The 14,334-nt window shown below is 37.9% G+C and overlaps 1 protein-coding gene across 2 annotated transcripts in view; it reads left to right on the top strand.

Moving 5' to 3' along the window:
- Window positions 1-14,334, top strand: part of LOC124369972 (methyl-CpG-binding domain protein 5-like) — a 163,288-nt gene that overhangs the window by 30,815 nt on the left and 118,139 nt on the right. The window lies entirely within an intron of this gene.

Here is a 14,334-nt window from a genome sequence, read left to right as displayed (position 1 = left end):
TACTATTGTCATTCATGGTTGCATTATATATTTATTTTTTAAGAGATTGAATTTAAAACATAAATGGCTCTTAACGCGTCTCAGGCGTCTTAGAATAGGAAGCTCTTTAATTTTAATGTTTACGTACATTAAACATAAAAAGAGTCGTGTTTGTACATCAAAAGAGTCCCTTTTCAGTTGCGAAAACTGGCCGAAGATACGTCTATATTAGTAAATTATTATTTTTTTTTTTAGAGATACATCAGAAATGGAACAGTAGTTGGAGTTTAAAGCTAAAGCGCTTATACCGTATCATGCGAAATAATGAAGCGTTGCCACATTCTGTAACTGTTCAAGGGCCGACCGAGATAAAGCACGTTTCTGCAGTGAAATGCCTGCTGTATTTGGTAACCGAATTAAATAAGGAGGGGAGCGGTCGCAGTGGCAGGCGATACAAGCAGTGAAAGACTACAACAATAATGGAACAGTTGTTACAGCTCGAAAACTCACTTCCCCTCTTTAACCCTCCCACGTAATCTCCACCCACTCCCGGGTAAACTGCCGCAAGCTTGTCTCATAGTCCACGTCGATTGATGGGTTCAGCAATCGGTCAGCACTTAGCTGCGTCGCGACGTAGTTGACGGGTTGGGGGGTTAAGCCCCCGGAAACCATTTTGGGATTAAAATACTGGATTAACACAAGGTGGATTAAACATCTCTCAGATCAGTAATGATCAGTCTCCTGAATGGTATATAGGCGTAATCCTACTGCGTTCATTCCCTTTCCAAGTCATTCATAATTAATTGTATAATTTACTAGAATTTCTGAGTCCAGCCGTATCTTTTACTCACAATATTACTTTGCAGTGTTAGAAGGAAAAAATAAGAAAACATTGCTTCCACGAAAAACTAAACAGACATAAAATATATTTTGCAAACATTATCTCCTATTGCAACACGGGTTTAGTGTAATAATATTGATAGGTTCCATGGGCAACCAAACAGACTCAGAACAATGTTTTCCAGGGATTATCTTCTATTTCAGTATGGGCTTAGTGTGATTGTTGATAGCTATATTGATTGATTCAATGGACAACCAAACAGACACATAACAATGTTTTCCAGAGATTCTCATCTATTGCAACACGGGCTTAGTGTGATTGTTGATAACAATACTGATTGGTTCCATGGGCAACCAAACAGACACAGAACAATGTTTTCCAGAAATTATCATCTATTGCAACACGGGATTTTATTACCTACAACCGACACTTAAGGACAAGAAAATACGTACAACATTAAAACAATCTTTAAGTCGTTACACTCCGAATTCCGTTAGTTAAACTATTCCTATTGGGTAAAACGCTTTCACTAAATCGCTTAAATCAGACACGGCCAGTGGTAAAACCTGATTCGATAAACAACTAGAATTATAAAACCCGAGTAGAAGAGAGAAGCGGAGAGGTGAGGTGATTTGTATAATAATTACGGAGAAAGTATACACTAACTGTCCCCGTATTAGGGGAGCGAAAGCGTCGTAAATTTAGCGTAAACAGTTTTAAGTCAAACATTAGAGAGCGGTGACCTGTACGATGACATTAGCCCACTTCTCCTACCCGTGCACACCAGTGGACCTGGCCTGAGAGTACGGTGAGGCGTTTTGAATCTCAACGAAGAGATCAAAAGTCCTCTGCATATAAATACACAAATTCAGGTGAAAAATAAGATCAATGAAATTTACTTTCTGGAGTATTCAACCATTTTATCTTCTTCATCGTCTCTTCGGGTTTTCCAAGGAATAATTGACGTAAGCAACAATACAACTAAGCACCTACCGCATATAATTCATACAGAATATTTATCCTTGTTTGTTTGGTTGCCCGTGGAATTACAACTGTACCCAGCGATACAACTAAACTTTTTTTCGGTGGGAATAAAATATAATTCTGACAAGAGCAAATTATCTGTATCCGTTTAGTTTTTCACGGAAACATGTTCCACGTTGTCCCTACCTGACACACAAAAATGTTTTCGTTGGAATTAATTTTTGAAATCAAATCGTAAAAATACCTGTTTTTTCTGGCAACTTTAATAAATATCGGCACAACTTAACTGAAATACCAGTTACTGGTCCTAGCTTGATATATGGTGTCGATAGTTTGGGAGTGCCAATAGCCGAGTGGTCTAAGACGTTGGACTTTGATTCTGAGTCAGAGATGCAGTCCTACACATTAGCATTAATTCGTGTTGTTGAGGATTTATGCAGCTTTGTTTTACTGGATAGACAAATTGACGATACAGATATGGTTTTATTGAATTTGGCAAATTAGATTATTGTGAACAGAAAATTGCATGAAATTAACGTTTACGAAAAGCTAAAACAAACATTTTGAAGCAGCTGTACGAATCTGTTCTAATGTTCTTCAGAAAAAATATTTAATTAGTAATTTACAAACGTGTGACTACTGTCTGGCTAATTTTTAGTATCGATCCAGAGGAAATTTAGCGGACAAAACTGAAAAATGTACTTTACATTCTGCCAAGACCATAGTTAAAGTTATTACAAGATGCCTGTTCACTTCTAGTTGGATCTTAAACGTTAGGATAATTTATTTCAAAATCTACCAAGATAATAGTAGTTTAGTATTTTTGAACTGAATCGTTTAATATAACGCGTATTTGCGTTTAAGAGCCGATGGTTGAGCAGTCTAAGACGTCAACTTTGGATCTGAGTTACAGATAACGCAGTTTCTAATCCTGTCTGTGACCCTTGCACTTTTTATCAGTACCATCGACCTTGTACTCTACCGACTCTCCCCCTTGTTCTGTTTGATAAATTGCTCGCACAGGCCAGTGGCCCATGAGGACGGGCAGAATAAAGAATAAAAGGGTTTGGCTTCTCCTTAAAAACAGTTTTTATACGTACAATAATAAACGCACATGTGGGTGTAAGTTTGTATTTATTATCGTCGGTGAGACGCGATTACCGAATTCCACTTCGAAAAAAGCCTATATATCAAAATAAATGTATTAACATTTTATTTACGTACACATATACTGCCACTTTCCTGAATTTTAAAGCATAAAACATTTGAAGTGTTATGTTGGTCTACATAAACAGGGCAAGACGGCAACAGCGATGCCGGCTTGTTTGCGACTAATTTACAGCCGAAGTAGTCTTGTAGATGATGAGAGAGAGTGGTACGCTGCACAAGATCCTAACCGAGGGCAAGACGGCAACAGCGATGCAAGTTTGAGACTAATTTACAGCCGAAATAGTCTTGTAGATGATGAGAGAGAGTGGTACGCTGCACAAGATCCTAACCGACAACAGCGATGCCAGCTTGTTTGAGACTAATTTGCAACCGAAGTAGTCTTGTAGATGATGAGAGAGAGTGGTACGCTGCACAAGATCCTAACCGAGGGCAAGACGGCAACAGCGATGCCAGCTTGTTTGAGACTAATTTGCAACCGAAGTAGTCTTGTAGATGATGAGAGAGAGTGGTACGCTGCACAAGATCCTAACCGAGGGCAAGACGGCAACAGCGATGCCAGCTTGTTTGAGACTAATTTGCAACCGAAGTAGTCTTGTAGATGATGAGAGAGAGTGGTACGCTGCACAAGATCCTAACCGAGGGCAAGACGGCAACAGCGATGCCAGCTTGTTTGAGACTAATTTACAGCCGAAGCAGTCTTGTAGATGATGAGAGAGAGTGGTACGCTGCACAAGATCCTAACCGAGGGCAAGACGGCAACAGCGATGCCAGCTTGTTTGAGACTAATTTACAGCCGAAGCAGTCTTGTAGATGATGAGAGAGAGTGGTACGCTGCACAAGATCCTAACCGAGGGCAAGACGGCAACAGCGATGCCGGCTTGTTTGCGACTAATTTACAGCCGAAGCAGTCTTGTAGATGATGAGAGAGAGTGGTACGCTGCACAAGATCCTAACCGAGGGCAAGACGGCAACAGCGATGCCAGCTTGTTTGAGACTAATTTACAACCGAAACAGTCTTGTGGGGTGGGCAATAAAACAATAAACATCACACCCTTCTCTACCCTAACACCGGCCCTAACCTAACTGTCGGTGATATATTGACTCGTAGGTTATGGACTGGAAATTGTAAACACGGTAGTCAACATGATCGCGTGTCCCGACCCCCTTCTCCGCTACTCGTGGCAGCCCTACTGGTGTCACCGATGTTTAGGTTGTCCTCGGACTACAGTTGTTTGTAGTAAACACATAAATGTACTTTAAATTTTCTTCACATCGGAAAACATTATGTTTATTGTGTTTTTATTTAAGACGTTATGAAATGTCCAAATAATTGGGGTCTGCTAATTTAGCCAAACACGTTCTTTGTAAATTACAGTTACGGTAATACATAATTATTTGTATGTTATTTGAACTATGTTATTATACATATAATTTTAGGTGCTCGTCCATGGTAATGTAATTATTTATTTTACAAAATTGTGACATTTTATGTATACTTTACGAGTGTGTGACTTTGTCTACTCAATGTGTGTGTGTGTTTGTGGGGTTATAAGAAAATTTCTTTTTGTTCGATTCAAAAACACAATTTTTAAAGATTCAGTGATCACATAGTGGTTGAATCATATAAAAATAACTAGCAAGGAATGGTTAATTAAGTCTTACTGAACAGTGTTTAGTGTTTGGTCAAAAGGAGGTAAAACCCCTTACACTAAGTGTAGGTTGTACGAACTAAGTCCCTTCTGGAAAAAATACTAATTAGAACAAGCCAGAATTGTAACATGTGTTAACCCTTAGTAGTAAGTGACCTCGGCTGGCTGCTTTCCTATCGCACGTCGCAATCGTCGTCTATACCGTGAAATCTGTGAAGAAACACTGGTAGTCCTTCAGAAGTCACGGATTTCTTCTGTACCATCTGTTAAAAAAAGATTAAGTTAGTGTTAATTTTCAGTACAGACTGTTATCACGTATTTTGGCTAGGGTTACTATTGGCCAATTGAAATAAAACTTAATATAATACATCCACTAAGAGAGAGGGTAAATATGGCACTAAATGATTGGAAACGGGTTTATTAGCTATAGAAACTGGAGAAGGTAAATATCCAGCGTTCAGTCAAATTTATGGATCTTTTTTGCTGGCTTAAAGAGACGATTGCTCGAGTTCAAAACAAATGCCGGAGAACTCCTTGCCAGAAACTTCTTCAAATATACATGTATAATTCATTAAACTAACCAACTTTCTCTGTCAAAATTTGAAAACTGTGTTGCTTTAGGAATTTCAAATTAAGAATGTGGGATTGGAAAAGTATAAAACTGAAATGGTTAAGAGTTTTATAGACAAAAAAGGCTGATAAGACATGCAGACTATCCCGATTTGGGCTGATTTGTTCTATTTCAACAATTATAAACAGTAGTCAACATTGTACAATCCTTTATTGTAAGATAAAATTAACTTCAGCATAAAACTACAAAAACTACGATCTTAGTGCATTGGAATGGGATTCTCATACTTTTTCATCAAATATACCCATTATATGTCAGAAAAGAAACAGATTTAGCAAACTAACATAGTGGCAGTCTGACACAGATGTGTCGTTTTCTTTAGCTATCCAGAGATTCTCTACCAAGACGTAGTGGTTTGGATGGCGTTATTAGCCGTAGTGATATCTGAACCACTACATGCCACCAATCTAAGAGAGAGGCAGCCAGCTCATCTTCAAGTTTCAAACTTTTCAGTTAAAAACTCAGTAATTAAAAATGTACTCTTTCATTTTCATTCAGTAGTAGCTCGTTGTATTATGCAATTCTCCATCATCCAAGGTTGTTCTATGGCAAACTAGCACGAATATCCTCATAGCTGAGCCAGTAATAACGAAGCAAACACGCTCCTCTGCAGACTGTATACATTTTCTCAGCATAAACAATGCCATTATTGAAATTATACTAACAACGCTGTCATGTGCCTTGGCAGATTACACATTTACATAGTATATACATCGCCATATTTGAGTTAGTAACAACAACGCTGTCATGTGCCTTGGCAGATTACACATTTACATAGTATATACATCGCCATATTTGAGTTAGTAACAACAACGCTGGCATGTGCCTTGGCAGATTACACATTTACATAGTATATACATCGCCATATTTGAGTTAGTAACAACAACGCTGGCATGTGCCTTGGCAGATTACACATTTACATAGTATATACATCGCCATATTTGAGTTAGTAACAACAACGCTGTCATGTGCCTTGGCAGATTACACATTTACATAGTATATACATCGCCATATTTGAGTTAGTAACAACAACGCTGTCATGTGCCTTGGCAGATTACACATTTACATAGTATATACATCGCCATATTTGAGTTAGTAACAACAACGCTGTCATGTGCCTTGGCAGATTAACACATTTACATAGTATATACATCGCCATATTTGAGTTAGTAACAACAACGCTGTCATGTGCCTTGGCAGATTACACATTTACATAGTATATACATCGCCATATTTGAGTTAGTAACAACAACGCTGTCATGTGCCTTGGCAGATTACACATTTACATAGTATATACATCGCCATAGTTGAGTTAGTAACAACAACGCTGGCATGTGCCTTGGCAGATTACACATTTACATAGTATATACATCGCCATATTTGAGTTAGTAACAACAACGCTGGCATGTGCCTTGGCAGATTACACATTTACATAGTATATACATCGCCATATTTGAGTTAGTAACAACAACGCTGGAATGTCCCTCTGTATATTACAGTTGTACTTAGTCTAAACATCGCTATGACAGAGATTGTTGACTACATGTTTATCAAGCTATTAAAGTGTAAACGAAGCCTTATTCACTAGAGATGTTAGCAAATACTTGGATGCACGGAGTTTAGCTTTTACCAGGGGTTAGTAAATATTAGTTAAATATACTCTGTTATTCATCAAAGGTTTTCTTTAAAGCCTATTATAAACCTAGTACTATGTTGTGCTACTTTTATTCATATAACCCATTGTAGATTACTTGTATAAAGTGTGATACAATTTGCGTAAAATGTTAAACTCAGCCGAAAATCTATGAATGCAAGTTTACTATTAATTTCACACATTTTTGAGTTAAGAGACTCGAATCTTAAAGCGCCATGGATCGATTTCACTACAATCTTGGCAGAAAGCCTTCCGGTATGTGCATACCTTACACAATAGTAATTTCAGGATAAAGAATCTGTTGCAGATTTCTGACAAGAAGTCCAATAATGTAACGTGACCTCCGTCCCCAAACATCTTACAGAAAAATTTGAGATTGCATGCATGTGATTGGTCTCGGTGTTGCATTATATTCGTCCTTCACTCGCCGTACATTCTGTAATAATTAGCCCTTTAAGTGGTTGGCCACTTGAAAACTTAGATAACGAAAATTAAACATACATTTATTACGTGTCTTGATGTATACTTTTAGGAAATTGATTGCGTAGTGTAAACTCCCGAACATGTAGATTTGGTACTTTGTACGTTGTGGGACGTTAGATGGCGTAATTAGCAAATGGCGCAGTGCAGTGGTTACGGCGGTTATCGCGAGATAACCGAACCAAACGATGTCGAGCGTGGCTGCTGCTTGGATAGCTGACCGCTGAGCGATCCTGTCCTTGCAAGCAGCCCGCCTGCCCGGCCATTGGTGGTGGTTCGGAAGTCACCTCTAAACCGTTGGTCCCCAGGTTAAGTGTTAGAGAGGGCTTCTTTGCCACAACTTCGCATGGTAAAATAAGTCATTCTTTGACTTTTGAATCTTTTACGTTATATGGCCTAAATTTAACAGAAAAAACATAACCAGTCTAGTTTGCAAGTAGGAGCTTTTATATTAATTATTACAATTACTCTTGTTAGTCTCTTTTCGATCCATTTTTAATGTTTATACCTTTTTTGTTAAAAAATGAATCTATAACATTTTGGAATGGTGATATAAGGCTCGGCTGTCCGGAAGCAGATTGATATACAATTATCAAAGTTTCTGATGTGGAATCGTATCGTGGGAAAACCATAAGCGGTGTAATTAACAGTGATTTACATTTTCTCCTGAACCATATTTTCATTGGCCAGAAGAAGAAATATCGTGTTCTTCTCAGAAATAAGGAAGTCGTGTGTATGACGTGCTAGAAGCTATTATATGCGGGTGTTGGTGGGCAAGAGGCGATGGTTGCGGTGCAGGTGGTGATATTTATGGCAAGGTACCGTAGTCATGATCGATATGGGACAGGTCAGGGCTGTAGTAAGAGGCCCAAGTACACGTCACGTGATCAATCCCTTCGACCTACCTGCCTACCGCTTGCTCTCTATTATACCGTCAACTTGTATACCTTCCTTCTATTGAAGGATTCGATATGGGACAGGTCAGGGCTGTAGTAAGAGGCCCAAGTACACGTCACGTGATCAATCCCTTCGACCTACCTGCCTACCGCTTGCTCTCTATTATACATTCAAATTGTATACCTTCCTTCTATTGAAGGATTCGATATGGGACAGGTCAGGGCTGTAGTAAGAAAGAGGCCCGAGAACACATATCCTCGGGGAAAAATATAAATGTAATTTCTAAAGGCCTATCAATAATTTTTGGGCGAAAACAAACTTGTTACGTAAAAAAGGTTTGGCCTCTATTTCACCGTTTTAACTTTTGTAATTTTCTTTACTTGTTGCTATAGAAAATTGTTTATATAGGTAACATAAATCTCTATATATATATTTTTTTTCTTATACACATATTTACAGTTCATCCCATAGAATCCTAACTGTCATATTTATATAGAACACAGTGCAATAAGAGAATTTTGACGATTTTGTAGTTTTTATAGATATATCATAAAAAAGTACCAACAATTAATTTTATTGAAATATTTTTATATGTGAGTTAGATATTAATTTCAAAAAAAGCTTTGGTATATTTTGGATTTATTCAAATAAATTTCACATTGGTTGTTACGGTGATATAGGCCTACATTGGAGAAAAATTTATTATTTAACACTTTTTTTAAATACATTTATTTTTAAAAGTAAAATTCAACCGATTCAATATTAAACCCTCTTGTTGTAAACTAAAATTATTTCTAGAAACACTGATAGTTTTAAAATGTCTTAAAAAATAGATGAGCTGTGATTAAAATAAGAAACCCTTACAAAATCGCAAAAAGTGCCTGCCATTTTGGGAAAAAATTGTGGCCAGTTCCAGGCTTGCTATATGAGTAAGAAGAGTATATGTCAGTTGAGATGAGTATGTTACTAGTTACATAGGCTTTCGGTCGAAAGAAACCCACATCAAATTATAAGAGCACAGACGTACATTATATCTGTGTACAACGTTTGAAGAACTGTGGCAAGGCAAGGTTGAATTGATTGAATTGAAATTGTGTCTGAGCAAGTTTTGTAGCGGGGCGAGAATCATGACAGTGGATGCATGTCGGATGGAGCCGAGAGGCGCTCCGGGCGGGGTTAGTATAATATGCCGGTGCATGTAACGGTAACGGAATCGTCACCTGGCCCATGCCGCCTGCCGTGTGCCGTGTGCGTGTAGACCTTCACAAGCCCCGGGCTGCAGCCGTCGATTTAGTGAGGCCGTCCGAACAATGTAACGTTCGGTGCCAACAGGAAAGGATCTGGCCCCGTGTTGTACGTTTCGTTTGGTAAGGTCAAAGATTCTGTAGTACTGCTCCAGTTGGCGGAAGCAGTTTTGACCTTAGTAGTAACACGGCGCAGTTACGACAGTCACACTTGGAAAATTGGTACAATAATGGCCTATACGTATATTATACAAGCACTCATGAGTGTAAGGTAATATGATTTAGATCTGGGTTTTGTATAAATTGAATCCTATTCTGCCTTCACTGTCCGGTCGTATATTAGTCTTCCCACCTCGTACTGCATGGTAAACAGACTGTAGATCCACGTCCTAAAACTGTCGGGACCATATCTTACCTACTTCCTAAAGGGTGGACTGTGGGTCCACGATCCCGGCCTGGGACCCACTGTCCGACTCACCGGTTTCTCTTGACCAGGGGTTGACAAGGGATCGTCGAACTCACTCTGCCGCACTTGAACAGATGTTTCGAGATCTAAACTCTATATTTGCTAAATATTGTTCAGTAGACTACACAGGAGACGGCCACAGAAAGAATTAAACAAAATCTATATACATAAAAGAATGTCCGGTTAGTGACACCATTAACTTAAGAATGGCTATAACGGTTGTAATGGTCTTTGTTTTATTGGATTCGTTTTTGCCCCGACTAGCAGAACAACGATTAAAGTATAGTAAAAGTGCACAAAAAAATCAAACAAATAGAACAAGATTTGTATAATAGTATAGATTGAAAGAGCCTGTTAACATCATTACACATTTGGTCTTGAAAGCATAGAATAAGCACTTCTTATTTCAACCTTTTCTGCAACCACTGTTGAGCACAGAGTAAGAAGGCGTACTGCATTGCCTCTTCCCTCGGTCAGACTATGACGGGTAGAATAATGGTTAAGGGGATGGATACTAAACAACGTAAGCGATGGATACTAAACAACGTAAGCATTAACTCTGTTTGTGATGTTGTTCGAGATATACACTCGGACATAGATATATACTTTGCAATCGACGTGTATTAAATATTGTCTTTCCAGTTGTGTATTATGCATTAACATTGTTTTTTCTGTCTCACACATGTTCGTAACTTTCTAACGCCTATGTTTTATTTTACAGGTACGTACTCCCTCCCTTTATACGCTCTCGTCTCCACCGGTAAGTAGTGTTCTGCACGTTCTGTTTCTGTGTGCCATCACACCAGTCAGTAAACTAACAATGAGTTCTGTCACAGTGAACTGTAACACTTTATTTCCCAGTGGTTGTTTTATTATGCTGCACTCCAGTGAGTCGGTCGAGACGCAGGAAATTCTGTACTTGTCCCGTGTCTCTGGAACAGATCTCACGCAGCATAGTACTAAAGTGAAACCCGTATCTAACGATTTTTATAGTGCTAAATACGTTAGTTTTTTTGAATTGTTTGTGATTTTAGAAATTTGTTTGATGGACACATTTAAAATGTAACAATAACTAATGCATGCATTTTGGTAACTTAACTAGTAACTGATTTACGCACTGAGACATTTTTGCACCCCATTTTGGCATGCTCATAGTACGCTAAGAACCCAGCGTAGTGGTGACGACTACAGCTTCTAGACTCGGCACTATTGTGTAGGTAGCATTGGCTGGTTCGTATTCTTAAAAGTTTCAAGATCAATTCTTTCATGGGTAATAGATTTTTAAGATTTCCTCATTAATTTATGCATCATTACAATAATTAAATGATTAATCTAACGACCTTCGGAGTGATACGGTCTCAGTTTTCGTTGTACACAGTAATTACGGTGTTGTTTACGACGGTAATAATGCCATTTTTCGTCGTTATTTAATATTCTTCGCCAGATAAACGATCTAGGCGAGGCAATTGTTTCCGTCCTTGTAATTTGATCATGATTTGTTACATGTTTTTACTTCCCGCCTGATTCCGTGGTCATTATCTGTATTAGTCATTTAAATAAATTTGACTTAATTGTACTTCATCGGACTTACATGGTGGCTGTTTACTTTTTGTGTTTTATACGCACGCGAGCAAACCACGACTAATGACTTATCTAACCGTAAATAATGAGCTTTTCGATTCATCGAGGAGGTCTAGCAAATTCAGTTTGGCACGGAACAGTACCTCTTTGACCGGAACAGTACCTCTTTAACCGTTGTTTTGCCACTGAATCACCGTAGTCGTTTTTTCCAATCATTTATAATTTTCAATATTCATGTCAGGTAAGTGTTGTTAGTTGGAAATAATTTTAAACTTACAGCATTGAAACTCTGCTCATGAATAAAATAATGTGTATCATTCCGTGTGGACATTTTCAGGTTACGTGCTACGTCAGAGGATTGTGTTGTGAGGAAGTATTTGTACTTAAATTTCTAGTTAATTGTTTTTCAGAGGGCTTGATTACAGGTTGTGCAACTGGGTCGATCTCCCCGACACGTATTTTGATAATGATGGGTGTTAGTTGAAATGACCCGAGGAAATGTTGTACTTCACAGTCGCAAGAAAAAAACAGTCGAGACATTGCGTTGGCGATTAACCGCTTAACTAGTTTATGTCATCTGGAGTTTTTTTAATCTTAACTGATTTCTGACATTCTGCTACAATCTTAGGTTTTTTTTCGGTGAAAATAGGAGAAATCCGGAGCATTGCGCTTTAAAGTGCTTTGTTAACATTGATTGCTAATCAGTAAGGGTAGTCTTGTATACACTTATATATTTACATACTGTAATAAGATTGCTGATATTAACTAAAACTGTACAACATTGGAATAGCGTATTACTGTACTAGTATTTTAACTGTCACAATTACTGATGGTATATATCTCATTTCAAAAATCTGCGGCACGTATTCAATTACACCCAGCTGCCTTGGACCTTCCTCGAAACATATGTTATGAATATTACTATTACTGTTTACTTACAGTTTGTTTCTCGTGGAAGTGGACTTGGGCCGTCGTGAGTAAAGGACCTCTTTCATCGACCGATCACCATAAACGTGGCAGTGCTCAACTAGAGCAACTTAATTGTGTCACAATCGTATCAACTGTTCCATTGTTTTTACACGTAGCATTTATTCGAAGCGTGTTCGATCGCAGTTTCCATTATCACTCGCTTTACGGTTTGGCTTTACAGTCCGATAAGTTTCTAATTACGATATCGAAACGTTTCTATTGTTCTGGTTACGGTCACGTCATTTACTGATAATAATTCAAGCAGTGAGAGGCAATTACTTTGAAGAATCAGTCGTAATTCTCGGTTGCCTGTCTTCATGTTGGAAGATATAATGGATGGCTTTTCTTACCCAACGGCGTTAAAAGGTATGTTTAAAGAGAAATAAAAAGATAACAATAAATAAATACAATTAAAATGTCAAATTACTTAAATAATTTAAAACTTTTACATTTAAAAATTAATAAATAAGTTAAACATTACTGTAAATACTTGAAAACGTGTGTGTGTGTGTGTGTTTTTTTACACGTAAGGAAGTCATTGAAAGAATAAAATTGATTCTTCAACAACCATGCTACTAATTTCTTTTTAAAAGTTTGAGTATTGTACATTTTAATGAAGTAACTTAACTTATTATAAACTTTTTTGACAAAACAATATGACTTTTCAAAAATTTACTTAATCTGCAGTGAACAAAGGATAAGTTATTTTTACTTCTAGTGCCATGAGCATGAACGTTAAACAACCAGTCAGGAGATGTATTGATAGCATTAACAGCAAGATCTAAAATATAAAGATTTACAACAGTATTGATTTTACGTTCAACAAAGAGAAGTTTACAATGGTCGACCCGTTTAAAATTAGTAATAATTCTTATAGCTCTCTTTTGTAAAATTAAAATTTTATTCAAACAGCTCAAGTTAACCCAGAATAACGGACTATAATGGATTGAAAAAAGCAAACTAAACTATTCTAAGCTAGTCTAGGGTAACAAGTGACTTTAAACGCCTTAAAAGATAGATGACTCGAGACAACGTTGGTACATTGTGGTCAACATGACTTCTCCAGGTAAGCTGTTGATCTATAAAAACACCTAAACATTTGACATATATTGCATTCGGTTGCATCAAATGGCCTCAAGGTAAACAGAATATTTTGAGTTTCAGCTTTATTAAGATAAAACCCATTATTTTGAAACCATACGGATGCATCGGGCATAACAGAATGCTCAGTATTATTAAGGTTAACAATATTATCACTTATACTAATGAAAGACTTGTAAAGTAAAGTAGTCTCACTTTACCAGGCGAAGTTAGGGCTAAGAAGCAGTCTCATTTTACCAGGCGAAGTTGGGCTAAGAAGCCCTCTCTAACGCTTAACCTGGGGACCAACGGCTTTAAGGTTACTTCCGAACCACCACCAATGGCCGGGCAGGCGGGGTACTTGCAAGGATAAGATCGCTCAGCGGTCACCCACCCAGGCAGCAGCCACGCTCGACGTTGCTTGATCCAGTTATCTTGCGATAACCGTTGTACCTGCTACACTACGCCATTGGCGTACAAGACAGTTTTTGTCCTAACATTAAAAGGTAAATCATTTATACTGATCAAAAAAAGAAGAGGGCAAAGAATTGAACCCTGGGCTACCCCAAACACGATTTCAACATCCTGTGTACTCGCCATTAATACATTCTCGGTATGTCTGCGGCCATCAAGAAAGAATTTGAGAAGGCTCAAAACAGACCCATGTACACTATAGTTTTCAAGCTTCAGTAAAAGATCCTTATGGCAT

This window comes from Homalodisca vitripennis, chromosome X, assembly GCF_021130785.1.
Source record: "Homalodisca vitripennis isolate AUS2020 chromosome X, UT_GWSS_2.1, whole genome shotgun sequence".
Classification (NCBI taxonomy): domain Eukaryota; kingdom Metazoa; phylum Arthropoda; class Insecta; order Hemiptera; family Cicadellidae; genus Homalodisca; species Homalodisca vitripennis.
The sequence above is the reverse complement of the archived record's forward strand: the minus strand, read 5'-3'. Positions and strand labels throughout refer to the sequence as shown.